The following is a 16426-nucleotide window of genomic DNA, read 5'->3' as shown; positions in this document are numbered from 1 at the left end:
AGTTTCTTGGCTGCTGCTGCTTTGGAACATACAGGTCACTAAAAGCCCCATTCTAAAAAAAATAAATTTACCTTTTTTCTGTCATTACCAATCCACATAGATGTACTCAACTTAATGGTTGTGGACATGATGCATTAGCCACGTTTCTCTTAATTTCACTACAGGGAGGTATTATTGTTTCTATTTTACATACTGGAGACTGAGACTCAGAGTAGTTGATAAGTACCTTTCCTGAAGTCATGTATTAATTGGCAGAGCTGAAGTTTAAACTTGGGAGAGACTGTCTTATTCCTTAGCCTGTACTGGCTCTCATGTAAGTTTTAGCATTAAATCTATATGACACATATGTTCTGGCGGCAGCTTTTTGCCTCAGGAACTTCCTATTTATTTATTTATTTATATATTTTTATTTATTTTTATTTTTTCTAGATGGAGTCTTGCTCTGTAGCCCAGGCTGGAGTGTCGTGGCGTGATCTCGATTCACCACAACCTACGCCTTCTGGGTTTGAGGAATTCTCCTGCCTTGGCCTCCTGAGTGGCTGGGATTACAGGCATGCACCACCATGCCTGGCTAATTTTTGTATTTTTAGTAGAGACGGGGTTTCACCATGTTGGCCAGGCTGGTCTCCAACTCCTGACCTCATGATCTGCCCGCCTCGGCCTCCCAAAGTGCTGGGATTACAGCTGTGAGCCACCGCTCCTAGCCTAGGAATTTCCCGTTTAGTGAACTTAGTGTGTATGCTTGTAAGTGCTCTAGAGTTTTTAAGCCCTATAAAGATTTTAGTTATTAACAGAGATTTGGTCCTTTATGCAATAAGATTGTGCATCTAGGAATTTGATTTTTTTTTTCTAGTGTTTTGCTCACAAGATTTCTAGACTGCTCAGATTTTTCCTTTGAGCATGCTTTTTATCCTTAACTTTGCCATCACCTTGGAGTAGCTTCTTTTGGTTAGTATTCTCTGTATTCCTGAGTCCCTGTGTGTCAGAGAATGTAAGAGTTGAAAATGGTAGACTCACACGAGGAAACAAACATTGCTTTTTAAAAGCTCATTAAAAACTATCTAAAGTGACCTCAAGGGACCTTCAGAGGCTTCTTTGAAAAGCTTTGTTTACTAGTAGCCTTCTGTACTAGTCAGAGTTCTCCAGAGACAGAAATAATAGGATATCTATTTATGGACGGATGGATGGATGGATGGATGGATGGGTGGATGGATGGATGGATGATAAGGGGCTTATTAGGGGAACTGGCTAACACAATTGTAGAGGCGGAGAAGTCCCACGATAGGCCATCTGCAAGCTGGAGAACCAGGGAAGTTGATGGTGAACCAGGGAAGCTGAGGGCCCAAGAGCCTGAGGAGCTGCAGGTGTGAGTCTCAGGATCCAAAAAGCAGAGACCCTGGAGTGCTAACATCCAAAGTCAGGAGAAGAAGGGTGTCCTGACTATGGAAGAGTGGGAAGAAATTCACCCTTCCTCCACCTTTTTGTTCCATCTGGTCCCGCAGTCAACTGGATGGGTGCCCATCCACATTCAGGGCAGCAGATCCTCCTCACCAGGCCACCAACTCGCATACCAATCTCTTCCAGAAACACCGTCACAGATACACCCAGAAGTAATGTTTTACCAGCTATCTAGGTATTCCCTAATTTAGTGGTTGGCACCCAAAATTAATCATCACACCTTCTGTTTAGAAATGTCAGTGGTGGAGAATGTGGACTGTACTGTCTGACAGATGTGGCTCAAATCTTGCCTCTGCCCTACGATCTTGGGACGTTAAACATTTTTCATAACCTCTCTAAGGCCTCAGCATCTTCACCTGTAAAATGGGAGTAATACTACTCTCAGGTTATTGTAAAGATCACAGGAACTAAGGTATATGATGTGTTCGGTGTTATACCTGGCACATAGAGTACTATCAGTGAGTATTAGCTATTATTATAGATTAAAGGATCAAGGCTTAGAAGAGTAACCCAGGGATGTAGTCTGTGCTATATTAGAGCAATCTGCATAGACGTGCCTGCATGGACTAAGGGGTCAGGATAAGACCAAATGAAAGTCTCTTGAGAGTCGTGTCTCAGGTTTGGTAGATTTAGCTCCACCATGGACTGTTTAACTGTGGCATGCTTAATGATTTAATCTGAGGTCCTTGGAGTGAAGGTGTATGCTTGTATGTGGATTCAACAAACATTTATTAAGCACCTGCTACTGCCAGGACTTTGTAGCTGCTGGTATTACAAAAAAAAGCAAGTTGGCCTGTGTCCTTTTGTAGTTTATATTCCAACTATGAGACAAATATGCAAACAAATGACTGATATTAAATACAACATAAGTGCTTTAAGGTACTTAACATGCCCTAGGGCATAATAATGCAGAATGCCCTAGGGCATAAAGTGAGTTGGAGGGAAGTTGTTCTTTGTTAATATTTTATCTTCAGGGCTAAGAATGTTCTTATTACAGAAGGACCTTCAGTAGGTTCAATGAATTATTTTGATATTTTTAGTATAGATTGATCCTTCAAACACCAAACATATTGAAAATGTAACTTAACTTTGGGTATTTAAGTGACAGAAGCCCATCTTTAAATTTTCCAAACAATATTATTTATCCTTAATCTTCACAACTTAGGTGAATAGGAGTTATAGGCAAAATCTTGTTAATTATGTGAAGCCTACTTATAGCTGCAATGTACAAAAGGGTTTCTTAGCCACTCAGGGTGGGTGTGTTTCTAAATGATCATTTACATCTATGGGAAATATTGCTGGCAGTTGAGAAATGAGTCTAATATTAGTTAGAATAAAAGTGATATTAATTAGAATAATAGTTAGATATTCACAATTAAAATATTAGTTACTATGTATTAAACACTATCTACCAGAAATAACACTAGGAAATATATCTATTTTGGTAGTTTATATACAAGATTAAAATAAATAATATTTCTGTGAAAAGCAAATTCCCCTCATTTACTATTTGTTTAGCTAATGTTAAAGTTTGTATAAAAAGTGGAAAAATGCTACTCTTTCTTAGTTTCTGAGTTTTTAATGGCAGGAGTCATAGGGAAGTTTTTGATGTACTTACAAAGAGCACCTGAGGAATATAGAGCAGATAGATCCAAATCTTAAACATATATTGGTAAATGAGCAAAAATGGAAAATAATTGGTGTTGCAGGACTGTTGAAACAGTTTTAATAATCTTTAAAAAAAAGTCACTAGGATATGCTTTGAGAACTATACCTTCTACAACACAGTAGCATCATTAAGTTTTTAATATTTGGGTATGTAATAGTTAGCATCATGGGCTCTGAAGCCGGACTTTCTGTTTACAATTTTAGTTCTTCACTTACCAGTGTCACTTTGGGCAAATAATTGAATGTCTTCATGCCTCAATTCTTTCATCTGTTAATTTAGGATAATAATAGAACTTCCCTCATAGGGTCATTGTGACGATTAAATGAGTTCGTATACATTAGGCACTTAGAGCAGAGCCTGGAACATAGTAAGCTCTCAGTAGATGTTAGTTGTTGTTGTTGTTGTCATTATTTTTCTTTGTAGAAAGGAGGAGGGATGGAACTTCTGATGCTTATTTTTAATCTGTGTTACAGAGTCTTGCCTTTTGTATATTTTTTCTAAACTATTTTGTTTGTTTCAGCCTTCTTAAAGTCACGCTTTGCAACCCTTTCTGAACTAAAGTGTCTAGGCTTTGAACTTCAGTAGCTGGTAATGTCATAAAAGGAGAAAACTGAACATTATATGTCTTTTGTTTAACCTCTATTATGGTACCAAATAGCATTACAATTTATTGATATTTATGGTGGTATTTTCCATTGAGCTGTGAGCTTTTTGAAAGAAGAGACCTACACTATTGTGTTTAGTACACTGTCTGGTACTAGGTATGAGGCCTGAGCCCCTAATAGTTGTTCTGTTAACTATACTAACATCTCATTTATCAGGTTTACCTAATAGTGTGCTTTTCAAATTAAAAAACAAGTGAGTTTCCTAGCTGTCTAGCTACATGAATTAAAGTACGTTACTTTATGAAGATTTTATTTTTTTAACTATATAGGATAATTTTTCTTATAAGCATTGAGCACACCCCATCCTTCATAAGCATAATGTAAATTCATCATCATGCATACTGTTTATTTGGGCTGTAATATAGTGTCTCCATGGAGGGTATTGATATATGCTTGGCTGTATGGTTCTATATCACATACTCTCAGGATGCCTTACGCATTTTTTCTTTGCATCTTATGTATTATTTTTCTCTTATTATTATAATATATCAATTTCTTTTTTCTATTCTTTCTTTCTGCCACATCTAGCAACCCTAGCTTCCTAAATTCAAATTTAATGCTTCTAACCTGCTGTGGATTGATTTGCTTACTAACTTCATTAGAACCTAAAGAAAAAGATAAGATCTTAACCAAGCTTGAGGGCATCTTCTGTGAGTACAATGCAGAAGTTCAGCGCATAGAGGGTGTGACATCTATTTAGCTAGCCATATAGGTTTTACACTTACTTTATGACATTGCTGAGGTTGTCATATATGTGTGGCTTCCAGGCAAGTTATTTTTTATTATATTATCCTCTGTACAGAAGAATGAAATTCTCTTCAGTATTTCCGTAGTGTTAACTTATGGCGTTGGAATTCAAATCCAGATCTCCCTTACTCCAAAGTCCATTTTCCTTGCTGCTAGACTCATGTTATAAAAAAGTTAATATTGTTAATTATTGCAGTTCATTAAAGTGACATGGTACTAGGGTAGTTTTTGGTTTAAAACACAAACTCGGCCAGGCACAGTGGCTCATGATTGTAATTCCAGCACTTTAGCAGGCTGAGGCAGGAGGATTGCTTGAGCTCAGGAGTTTGAGACTAGCCTGGGCAACACAGTGAGACCTTATCTCTACAAAATAATTTAAAAATTAGCTGGGTGTGGTGGTATGCACCTGTAGTCCTAGCTACTTGGGAGGCCAAGGTGGAAGGATTGCTTGAGCCCAGGAGGTTGAGGCTGCAGTGAGCCATGATAATGACACTGTACTTCAGCCTGGGCAACAGAGCAAGACCCTGTCACAAAACACAAAAAGCCACAAACTTTGTCTTTGTCCTATTATTGGCATTTTTTCTATATGAGTTTTTAAAAATATTCCCAATTATGGATTGTTTAAATATTTAATTGATAGATACATATTCGACATATATTTTACAACAGTAAGTTACACAGATATAGGTTACATTTAATAACATGCACTTTTAAAAGGTCTACAATTTAAATAACCTGATTACTATGTTTATTTATAGGCTTTGAGCTCAATATACATGTGCATCTACATAGAAGAAATACTTAAATGTGCCTATTTTACTTACAGTTTATAAAATGCTAGAAAAATATTAAAAAGATGCAAAATAAAGTAGCTTTGAGGCATTTAGGATTAGACATGGATTCAAATCATAGTTTTAATCTTAGAATGTTAGCTTTTCCAGTACTTCCCGGGGTTACTTTAAGGATTAAGTCAAGTAGCATTGGCGTGGGATGTGCCATATAACAATATTTGGTCCTTCATGACCTCTTTCCCCTTCATCTTTTCCATCTATATAATTTTGAATCTTGATAAAAAAGAGGAGGCAAAAATGTGTAAGAAAGAATGAAATGTATTTCTTAAGCAAAAGCAACTATGGGTTGCATATTGTGCTTCAAAATGAATATTTTTCTTTTATCATTTTGTTACATGCAGAACACCTTTAATTTAGCCTTCATTGGACTGAAGTAGAAACATAAGAATTGGAGCTTATTTTCATTTCTGAGGTGAGTTCATTTGTAGAAAAATTAGTATATTTAAATCAGTCTACTGTTTCTTTGGAAACTTTGTCATTTGCATGTACTCGGGAATACTACAGTTATCTATGAAATGCTGTTAGTGTGAAGTCGTGGTGAGGGTTCTAGGCTAGGCATTCGGAGCTCCCTGTCAACACCTGGGCTGTGCTGCAGATGCCCTTCAGTGTTGTGACCCTAGTTGCTTGACATCTTTTTGTCAGTTTGCTTATTTTTAAAATGGGAATGTTATGGCAGTTGGCCCTGCTTACCTTCCAGCTTACATGTTATAAGAATCAATTGAGATCATGGATATGAAAGTATTTTATTATGAAAAATGTAAGGTAGAGGTATTAATATTGTGAAGCGTCACAGTGAGTTAAATGGGAATTAACAGTTACATGCAGAGAATCTTTTTTTTTTTTTTTTTGAGACAGTCTTGCTGTGTCGCCCAGGCTGGAGTGCAGTGGCGCAAACTCGGCTCACTGCAAGCTCTGCCTCCCGGGTTCACGCCATTCTCCTGCCTCAGCCTCCTGAGTAGTTGGGACTACAGGCGCCCACCACCACACCCGGCTAATTTTTTGTATTTTTAGTAGAGATGGGGTTTCACCGTGTTAGCAAGGATGGTATCGATCTCCTGACCTCGTGATCCGCCTGCCTCGGCCTCCCAAAGTGCTGGGATTACAGGCGTGAGCCACCGTGCCCGGCTGCAGAGAATCTTTTTAAGCATGAAACTTTTGAATGTTATTGTAGCCTAGTGCCCCTGGAACAGTAGTAAGACAGGGCCATCTTATATGTTGTTTCTGAATAAACTGGCAAACAAATAGAAGAAAAGGAAGAGGAGGAAGCAGCTGAGGAGGAGAGAAAACAAAACTAAACTGATTATATGGTCTTGAAAGCATTGGCATTTTTAGAACTACACATCACTTGAAAATTTTTGAAGGAATTGTTAATCTATAGGTTATTAAAAATGAATTTTCTGGCCAGGCATGGTGACTCACTCCTGTAATCCCAGTACTTCGGGAGGCTGAGGTGGGAGGATTACTTGAGCTCAGGAGTTTGAGCTCAAACTGGGCAACATGGAGAAACCCTTTCTCTACAAAAAATACAAAAATTAGCTGAGGGTCTCACCGACTTGGGAGGCTGAGGTGGGGGGATCACTTGAGTCCAGGAGGTGAAGGCTGCAGTGAGCTGAGATTGCATCACTGTACTCTAGCCTGGGTGACAGAGTGAGACCCTTTTTCAAAAAAATAAAAATAAAAATGTATTTTCCATTAAAAACAGCTTACATTATTTTCAATGTTTTTACATTTCTTGCTGTGGAGAAAAGCCTAGTCCCTTCTCTAGAATTTTAATCATTCATCTGGATGCCTTGATATATGTGGTATGATGTTTAGTAAAATGGAATGGATATTTCTTCTATCTCCATTAGTTTTTCTGTTTGTTTGTTTTTCTTTTTACCTGCCTTTATTTCTGTTGTTGTTATTCTTCTTCCATCCACCAGGAACATGTGGTCCTCTTATCTCTGGGCTGAAGTGTTTTCACATGTCCTTTTTTCTTTCTTCATCTCACAAAAGGTATATCTAGGCTTTTTAAAGGTGCCAAGATACTATTTAATGAATGTAATTACTATATTGGCTCTGTGTCCACACCCAAATCTCATCTCAAATTGTAATCCCCAGAATCTCCATGTGTTGAGGGAGGGACCTAGTGGGAGGTGATTGGATCATGGGAATGGTTTTCCCCATGCTGTTCTCACGAGAGAGAGTGAGTTCTCGTGAGATCTGATGATTTTATTAAGTGTTTGACAGTTCCTCCTTCACACACTCTCACCTCTCGCCTGTTAGATGGGCTTGCTTCCCCTTCACCTTCCACCATGATTCTAAGTTTCCTGAAGCCTCCTAGCTATGCTTCCTGTTAAGCCTGTGGAACTGTGAGTCAATTAAACCTCTTTTCTTTATAAATTACCCAATCTTGTGTAGTATCTTTATAGCAGTGTGAAAATGGACGAATACACTATATTTCTTTCTAGTATCTGTTTTGGGAGAGGAATGCTGGTCAGCTGCTAGTAAAATCATCTCCACGTACTCCATTATTTAGGTATCGTTCAATTCTAGTGTGGTGGTCATGACTACAGGTGGTCATTTTTGTCTAATGTTGCAGCTGCTATTTCTGTGTCTTAGTCTACAAGAAAATGTTATATTTTCCTCACATAGCTTACTTATTCTGTTCCTTGCATAATGACCGAGGTGGCTGTATTCAAGGCCTTAACAATGATTAACAACATGTCCTTTAATCTTCAGAGCTAGCTCAAGAGTTTTATTCTCCTGTGGCCACTGTAACCTCCAAACTATGAGTAATCTGGCGAGTACTTTTGTGTTCTCTTTATTGCAAATCATATTCTTTTTCATCTTTAAGAAATGTTGTTTCTTAGTAAAGAGTAAGTCATTTATTTGACTTCTCCAAAAAATAATTGGCTATTTAAAGAAAAATAGTTTTAAGGAACATTTACCAGTTGCTTTTTTATGTAGATAGTGAATGTAGGATGTAGCAGATAGGCCGGGCTTCATAGTCTTCACTGTTTAGTTTTGGGCATGCATGCTCTCTGAGCCTTAAATTTTATAGTTGTAAAAGGGGCGTAGTGTTGGGATTGTTCGGATTAAATGAGATAGTGTATATAAAATGCCTAGTACATTGTGGAGCACAAAGAAGTTCACAGAGTAATGTAATTATTGTTATTACTGGTATCTTCTCCTCATTGTTGTTGTCATTATCACCATGATTATGTGGGAAAACCTAAAGGGAGTTTTGTACTAATGGGCTCAAAATGGAATGCATTGTTGATGAAGGTCTCGATACAGTAGATCACCTTGACAAATTGTGTGTAGTCATAGGTTCTTTGATACACCATTCATCTTCGTTAAGATGAGAATGTCCAGCCAGCCCTAGAGATATGTCAATATTTCTGGCTGAGATTACTATAGACTTATGAAAATGGGTTAATTGGTCACTAATGAGCTGCGTTACTGGGAATAGGGTTAGAGTTTTATGAAATGCATAACAACTTTAGACTTACCTACTCTCAGGAGTAGGCAGTTATTTAAGTAGTAGCCAATTTGAAAGAAAAAAAATCTACCTTTTCAGTTTGTTTCCTTTTTATGGATAAAATGAAAAAATTCCATCCTGAAATCAGATTTTAAGGAACAGATATATATAGTGATTAACCACCCAGCTTCCTTTTGCCTACACACACACATGCACACACACACTTTATCTTCTGTTTTTCATTCAGAATATGACTGCACAAGCTGTAGGGGTTAGCTAACAGCATGTTGAACAGCTTCTTGCTGCCAGTTTGGGGATGATTGAAATTATTGACCCTTACATGAAGACAAAATGAAATATTTTTATGCAAGAACACTAGAAAAAAATCGTCTCTATTCAGAAAATACTTTAGCTCTTAGAATCTTTAGCATGAAGTCACATGATGTGAAAAAGCCAATTAAAAGTCAATTAAGGCCAGGCGCGGTGGCTCATGCCTATAATCCTAGCACTGTGGGATGCCAAGGTGGGTGGATCGCCTGAGGTCAGGAGTTCGAGACCAGCCTGGCCTACATGGTGAAACCCCGTTTCTACTAAAAATACAAAAATTAGCCAGGCGTGGTGGCAGGCACCTGTAATCCCAGCTACTCAGGAATCTGAGGCAGGAGAGTAGCTCAAACCTGGGAAGCTGAGGTTGCAGTGAGCCGAGATCGTGCCACTGCACTTCAGCCTGGGCAACAGAGCGAGACTCCATCTGAAAAAAAAAAAAAGTCAATTAAATATTTTTAATGGTGGAAGGCTTATTAAAGTTTTATATTCTGAATTTGTCTTTGAAATACTTTGAAAAGAGAATAAACATTTCCAAAGCTACAGGAATTCTGTTTAAAGGATTTGGTTAAGCTAGCTAAAAACCTGGATAGCAGTTGCCCATGACATTTTAATTATTCTATCTAAAAAAGATGAATTTCTATGTCATGTATAGATATGCCTTTAAGGTACTATGGTATATATTTTTGACTGAACTTTTTGCACAAGATGCATTTCTGAAATAAATGGAATATTTTAAATGTCATTTGTGAATCTATTTTTAAAGCAGTATTTAACATCTAATAGACCTTGTGTGCTATTGTAGATGTTCTTATTTATATGTAAAGGAGGGCATGCCATTTGTGTCTTTTTTTTTTTAGTTATATGGGAGATGCAATTATTTTCTGAGGGGAGTGAAGGAAAAGAAGGGCTATATTATAATTTGAGGACATAGTTATTATGGGAGGCTCTCTTAAGGAACCAACAAGAAAGGAAGTATTGATGAGCAGCGGTTAGAAACTAGTCGATACTGATAACAATGTATAGTGGTCCTAATAGGTTCGTAATTCTCTTAAAAGGAAAACAGGAAGCAAATACAGAGAAGATTGAGTAGTCATATGCCAGGGTAAAGAGAAGGCCCCTGCCCTCAAGAGTTCATAGTTTTATTTACAAACTAGAATTATCTATCTTAAAGTCCCATCATTTTTAAGCTGCCTGCAGACGATTACAGTCTAGTTCTAGTGTATCTTGTTGAATCTTTATTTTTCAGAATTGTCTTCAAGTACCTAGCTCTGTGCTTACAGTTTATACTCCCCAATATTGGTTAAATTAAACTGGATGGAATCAAGTGCTAAAGGAAAAGTCATGCTTTTATTCTTCCAGTGATGGACAGAAGAAGTTTTAGAGTAATCAAGATCTGAATTTAAAACCTGGCTTTGCCACTTAAGTTATGTGGTCTTGGGCAAGTACCAAACTCTGAGCTTTTATTTCTTCTGTTGTAAAATCGTGATTGTCATACCAATTTCATAAGTTGGCTGAGTGGGTAAATGACTGTGTGTGTGTGTGTGTTTGTGTATTACAAAAGTGTAAATGACTGTGTGTGTATGTGTATTACAAATAACTGTAATTATCAATATGGTTATCAAAACTAAGGAAAAGTTGAGATGCCCCAAAGTTATAGAGATGGGAGTCGATATAATGGAGAGGGTTCCAGGTGATGATGGACTGCAGAAGCTACACAGGTGAATTTACAGTGTTGTGATAGCCAGTACGGAGCCATTTTAGGTTCTTGATCCTAGAAGTATATTGTGAATAGTTAAATCAAAATGTATTTAAACAGGATTAATCGGGAAATACTATTCAAGAGGTGTGTGGGGAGGTACAGACCTTGAGAGTTAATCATACCTATGTAAACATTAATGAAGGCACTGTACATATCAAAATAAACTGTATTCCTGCTTATAAAAAGTACCTCAACATATTCAGACAGATTGAAATCATACACGCATTCTGTGAACACAATGGAGTCAAACTAGAAATCAATAACAGAAAGGTCAGTAAATCTCCAACATTGAGAAGATATGCAACACACTCTAAATAATCCATAGGATAAAGAGAAAGTTTCAAGGGAGATAAAAAATACATTGACTAAATGAAAATGAAAACAGAATATATCAAAATTTGTGGGACACAACTAAAGAAATTAAAAACTAACATCAATGCAGAATGCCTTTGATTCCTTTGATGCCGTCAGTGGATTGGAGAGGGCTAATGAAATAATCGGTGAACTTGGAGGTAGGGCGATAGAAACTTTCCTAACCGAAGGCATAAGAAGAATGAAAAAACTGAAAAAGAATATTTAAGAACTGTGAGACAATTACAAAAGGTGTAACATATGCAGAATGGGAATACCATGAGGAGAAGAAAGAGAGAAAGGATCAAAAAAATATTTGAAATAATAATGACTGAGAATTTTCCAAAATTAATGACAGACATCAAACCACAAATCTTGGAAGCTCAAAATTAATGACAGACACCAAGCTTAGGACAAACACCAAAAAATCTACAGACCGGCATATCTTATTCAAATTGCAGAAATTCAAGACAACGGGAAGATTTTGACAGGTGGGGGGTGACTTCACCTTACCTTTAGGGGATTAAGGGTAAGAATTACATCGGAAATCTCTTCAAAAACTATGTAAGCAAGAAGAGAGTAGAATGAAATATTTAAAGTATTGGAAAACAGAAACAAAAATCACTTAGAATTCAGTATCCAGTAAAATTATCCTTCAGAAGTGAAGGAGGAGTAAAGACTTTCTCAGACAAAAGAACTGGGAATTTGCTGCCAGCACAGTGTCTTACAAGAAATGTTTTAAAAAAAGATGGATTTACAGATATTTTCTGCTAGTCTATGGCTTGTCTTTTCATTTTCTTAATAGTGTCCTTTAGCCCATTTTTATTGGCTTGAATATTTTGCTACCAAAGTTTGATATTAACATATATTGTGCTTTAAATATTTCTAGAAATAGCATCTCTGCAACAAACATTTTCAGTTTAAACTTATTGAAAGTCTCAGGAATGGAGTGTAATTTTGTGTTCAAGTAAGTCACAAAGCATAAATATTTCACTGAAATGTAAATAGTAAAATCTGTGATTTTAGGCCTTGTATTTTCACGTAAAAGATATATGCTATCCTCACATAAATATGGTGGTATTAGGAGTAATGCCTGACTCTTCAAATTCAATTAATGACTCAGCACCCAGGAGAGTGTTCCTTATTATTGTTGCTGTGTTTGTGTAACATTCTCTAAGGTTCTTTGTAGTGAGGAACAGATTACCCTTCCATGAGTCAGGATCCAGTGTTATTAAAAGGGCCACTGCTGTAGTTTCTTTAAGCTTCATCTTGGATTGTTATTAGCTTGGCAAGGACACTGGATAAATTATATACACACATAACACCCACAAGACACCCCCCTGGTTTGAAAATGGAATCTATGAATTGGCTTCCGTGCCTGCTTTGAGAGTTATTGCCATGGTGATGAATAATCTGCTGAGTTTTATGGTTGGCATGATTCTTCTGGATTAGGTCACTTGTGTTTTCTTCCTATAATACCCATCGACTACACTTTTGGTAGCAGTTAAAGTTCCATCACTAAAAAGCTAGTAGGTAGAATGCAAAAGTAATGATTTAGTAGAATTAGCTACATCAATGCTTTTTAATCTGTTGATTATTCCCTTTCAGTGCTAAGTAGCAGGGGCTTACTCATTTCACAGGGCTTTAAATCTTTCCATTGCAATCAGACCTGGTAGGGAATTATTCTATGCTGCAGTTATAAGTTTTTCAGCATTTATTAAAGCATTATGGGAGAATCATCTTGATAAAAGCATCTTGGTAAAGGAAACTAGACTTATTTATTTTATTTTATTTTTTTGGGGGATGGAGTCTTGCTCTGTCGCCCAGGCTGGAGTGCAATGGCACAACCTTGGCTCACTGCAACCTCCACTTTCCAGGTTTGAGTGATTTTCCTGCCTCAGCCTCCTGAGTAGCTGGGTTTACAGGCACGCACCACCATGCCTGGCTAATTTTTGTATTTTTAGTAGAGACGGGGTTTCACCGTGTTGGTCAGGCTGGTCTCGAACTCCTGACCTTGTGATCCTCCCACCTCGGCCTCCCAAAGTGCTGGAATTACAGGCGTGAGCCACTGTGCCCAGCCTTATTCTTTATTTTAATGAGTCAGAATTTTAAATACCTTGGTTTACTGTATTTACAAAAGTTGTAGTAATGGGTCAGTTGTCTTAAGTTAAATTTATTAGTATCTACCAACATTAAAGGAAATATTAAAGTGTTTCAATTATGTTTAAAATAAAACACAAGAATGAGGAGTGATGGACACAAGTAAAACAATGAATTTGGGATAATAAAATGAGTTGTTGATTTAGAAATATATACTATATGCCAAATGGTCAGATCTACTTGGGGATATAGTGAGAGTTAATCTACTTGGAATTGTTGCTTCTAAAGCAAACCCAGTTGTGTAAAGTCCTCCATATAAAGGTAGATATTAAATCCACCAGGGAAGTAATCAGAACTCCAGGTGCCCAGGCTTTGTAAAACATTTAAACAGTAAAACCATAGTCACTTGTACTTAACTTAGATTTAACTAAACAAATTCATAAAATTTCTTGAGTGCAATGATGGTTTCAGAGAGCTAGTGAGTTTCAGACCTTGAAAAAATAACACTCACTGAACTGTAGTCATTCTTAACTGTTTAACAATTGAAATCTAAGTTGTCATATGTTTAAATTAGTACAGTTCTGGTTATGCTGTGTCTTTTCTAACTCATAACTTTCAGTAATGAAAATAGCTTTCTATTTAATTAGCCTGAATTAGATTTTCCTCTCTCTTCCTTCTACATCACTAATGAAACTGGAGTAATCATTTCTGCTTCAAGGATGACTATATGATTTCATTTATCCCTAATATAGTACACACTGCATAGTAGGCACTCAGTAAATCTTTATTCATTCTTTCAGGAGGCAAAGCAGGAACAGATTAACTAATTACCAGCTCAGACCAAGTTAAGAAAAATAAAGCTACAGATTGTCACTTCAAAATTTGCCTCTTTTTGCTGTCTCACTATTTTAAGGAGTGCCCACTATATCACTAATATCTCTGGAAATAAAGCATTCCATGTATATGTATGTAAGTGTGTATCTTCATTTTTTGCTGTCACCACACAGACATCAAGCTTTTTCACAAAATCTGACCCCCTCCCTTGACCATTTTTTATAACTACCCGACATGTATCACTACAGAGCTTTTGTTCTAGTCCTTTTACTTGGACTTTGGCAGATATTTGAACTCTGCTGAGCCAGTGCTTTCCTCTTCAGGGATTTGTTTTTAAGATTTTCTTCCTTGCCAACCACAGAGACTGAATTTTATATCCCACAGATGAGTCTGAGATTTCCAGCCCCCTCCGTAAATCCCATCACTCTGTCATTCTTGACAGTGTAATTATCCTTTTTGTTTCTTGCTGCTTTCCTGCTTGTAATCTTTGTTCCTCAACATGTCCTTCATCTGAAAAAAAAGATCCTTCTTGCTTTGTCAGCTCTTTAATTTCTCTTGTGAAATAATCCTCAGATATCAGCTCCCCCACAAAGCCTTACTGGAGGAAAAGTGGCAATTTGCTTCCTTAAATCTTTCTGCCTATTTAGTTTTCATGAGTGACTAATAACTAGCCATCATATTAAAGTCTTTTGATCTTATATTTAAGTATGATTTTTTATTAGATTTATGTTTTGTTCAGTGTTTATGCTGTTCAGTGTATGCATGTGCTATGTGTACACTTTTAATATGTGTATCTATACCTGTATTTGCCATACAGATAAACCTAAAGGCCAAATTCTGCATCTTATTTTTGAACCAATCAAGCAGCCTACTGATGTGAGACAAATTTCAACAAATGCTTAAGACACACATCTGATAAATATATAATAAATCTTGTATGTTGACAGAGCTTGTAAATTTTTAAAATTCATATTTTTCCATTTTTTTGTTCATTTCTCTGTTATTTGATGATGATGAATCAGGATTCTTTTAATGAGATAATGAGATCTTTACAGGTCTGATGTCCAAGGTTGTTACTGTGGTGGTGAGCGAATCATCATATGATGAAGACCCATTGTGTCACCGTATTTTAGAATTTTTCATAAGGTAACAAAGGTATGAGAATTAGGCAGGACAATGTAAATGAAGTGCTGTGTAAACTACAAAATGTATGTGCACACCCACACAGATTTTTTTTTTTTTTTTTTAGTTTTTTTCCTTTTTTTTTGAGACAGGGTACCACTATATTGCCCAGGCTGGATTTGAATTCCTGGTCAATTCTCCTGCTCAAGTGATCCTCCTGCCTCGGCCTCCCAAGTAGCTGGGATTACAGGTGTCAGCCACTGCAACCAGCTACATGGCTTTTCCGGAGATCTCTGAGAGTGATTTCAGGTGATACACAGTTAGTGGTATGAGATAAAGCACGTTGCTGCTAAAATTCCAGACAGTCCCCATAAACGAGTAGAAATTGCTTCAGTTATCTAGCAGGTAAGTATCAGATTTGCTGGCTTATCCTGATTTATTGACACAGATCTGTGGACTAGTGGTATCCTATTGGAATGCAGAACGACATTTACCTTGAATAAGAAAGTGGATTTTTTTTTTCCTTAACAGGATACCTAGGAGTGAGTGATCTGTGGATGTTGAATTTTTTTCATTGTGACATAATTCAGAATGACAAAGTGAACTGAAGACTTATTATTTTCATGCATTGTATGCTATTTTAAGTTTTGGAGAAAAGAACTTTGGAGATTTTATTAGTCTGTTTTTACACTGCTGATAAAGACATACCCAAGACTGGGTAATTTATAAAGAAAAAGAGGTTTAATGGACTCACAGTTCCATGTGGCTGGGGAGGCCTCACAATCATGGCAGAAGGTGAAAGGCATGTCTTACATGGTGGCAGGTAAGAGAGAATGAGAGCCAAGTCAAAGGGAAAACCCCTTATAAAACTGTCAGATCTCTTGAGATTTATTCACTACCATGAAAACAGTATGGAGGACACTGCCCTGTGATTCAATTATCTCCCACCAGTTCCTTCCCATGACGTGTGGGAATTATGAGAGCTTTAATTCAAGATGAGATTTGGGTGGGGACACAGCCAAACCATATCAGAGATTGAAAAGTTTTAAAAGTAAAGTGATATCCATACTTGCAGATATT

The 16426-nt window shown here is 37.0% G+C and overlaps 1 protein-coding gene across 13 annotated transcripts in view; it reads left to right on the top strand.

The window, feature by feature from the left end:
• Positions 1-16426, top strand: part of EPS8 (EGFR pathway substrate 8, signaling adaptor) — a 171606-nt gene that overhangs the window by 47947 nt on the left and 107233 nt on the right. For 3 of the 13 annotated variants that reach the window (XM_054445146.1, XM_063672461.1, XM_063672462.1), the window contains one exon: positions 5732-5802. The exons of 5 other annotated variants lie outside the window; for them this stretch is intronic. The gene's annotated coding sequence lies outside the window, so the exon portion shown is untranslated. Of the gene's footprint in view, positions 1-5731; positions 5803-7719; positions 7742-15498; positions 15752-15877; positions 16170-16426 lie in introns of those variants that run through there. 5 more of the 13 variants (XM_063672463.1, XM_063672456.1, XM_054445153.2 and 2 more) reach the window with 5 other exon arrangements.

The sequence above is a fragment of the Pongo pygmaeus genome, chromosome 10 (genome assembly GCF_028885625.2).
Source record: "Pongo pygmaeus isolate AG05252 chromosome 10, NHGRI_mPonPyg2-v2.0_pri, whole genome shotgun sequence".
NCBI classification, from domain to species: domain Eukaryota; kingdom Metazoa; phylum Chordata; class Mammalia; order Primates; family Hominidae; genus Pongo; species Pongo pygmaeus.
The sequence above is the reverse complement of the archived record's forward strand: the minus strand, read 5'-3'. Positions and strand labels throughout refer to the sequence as shown.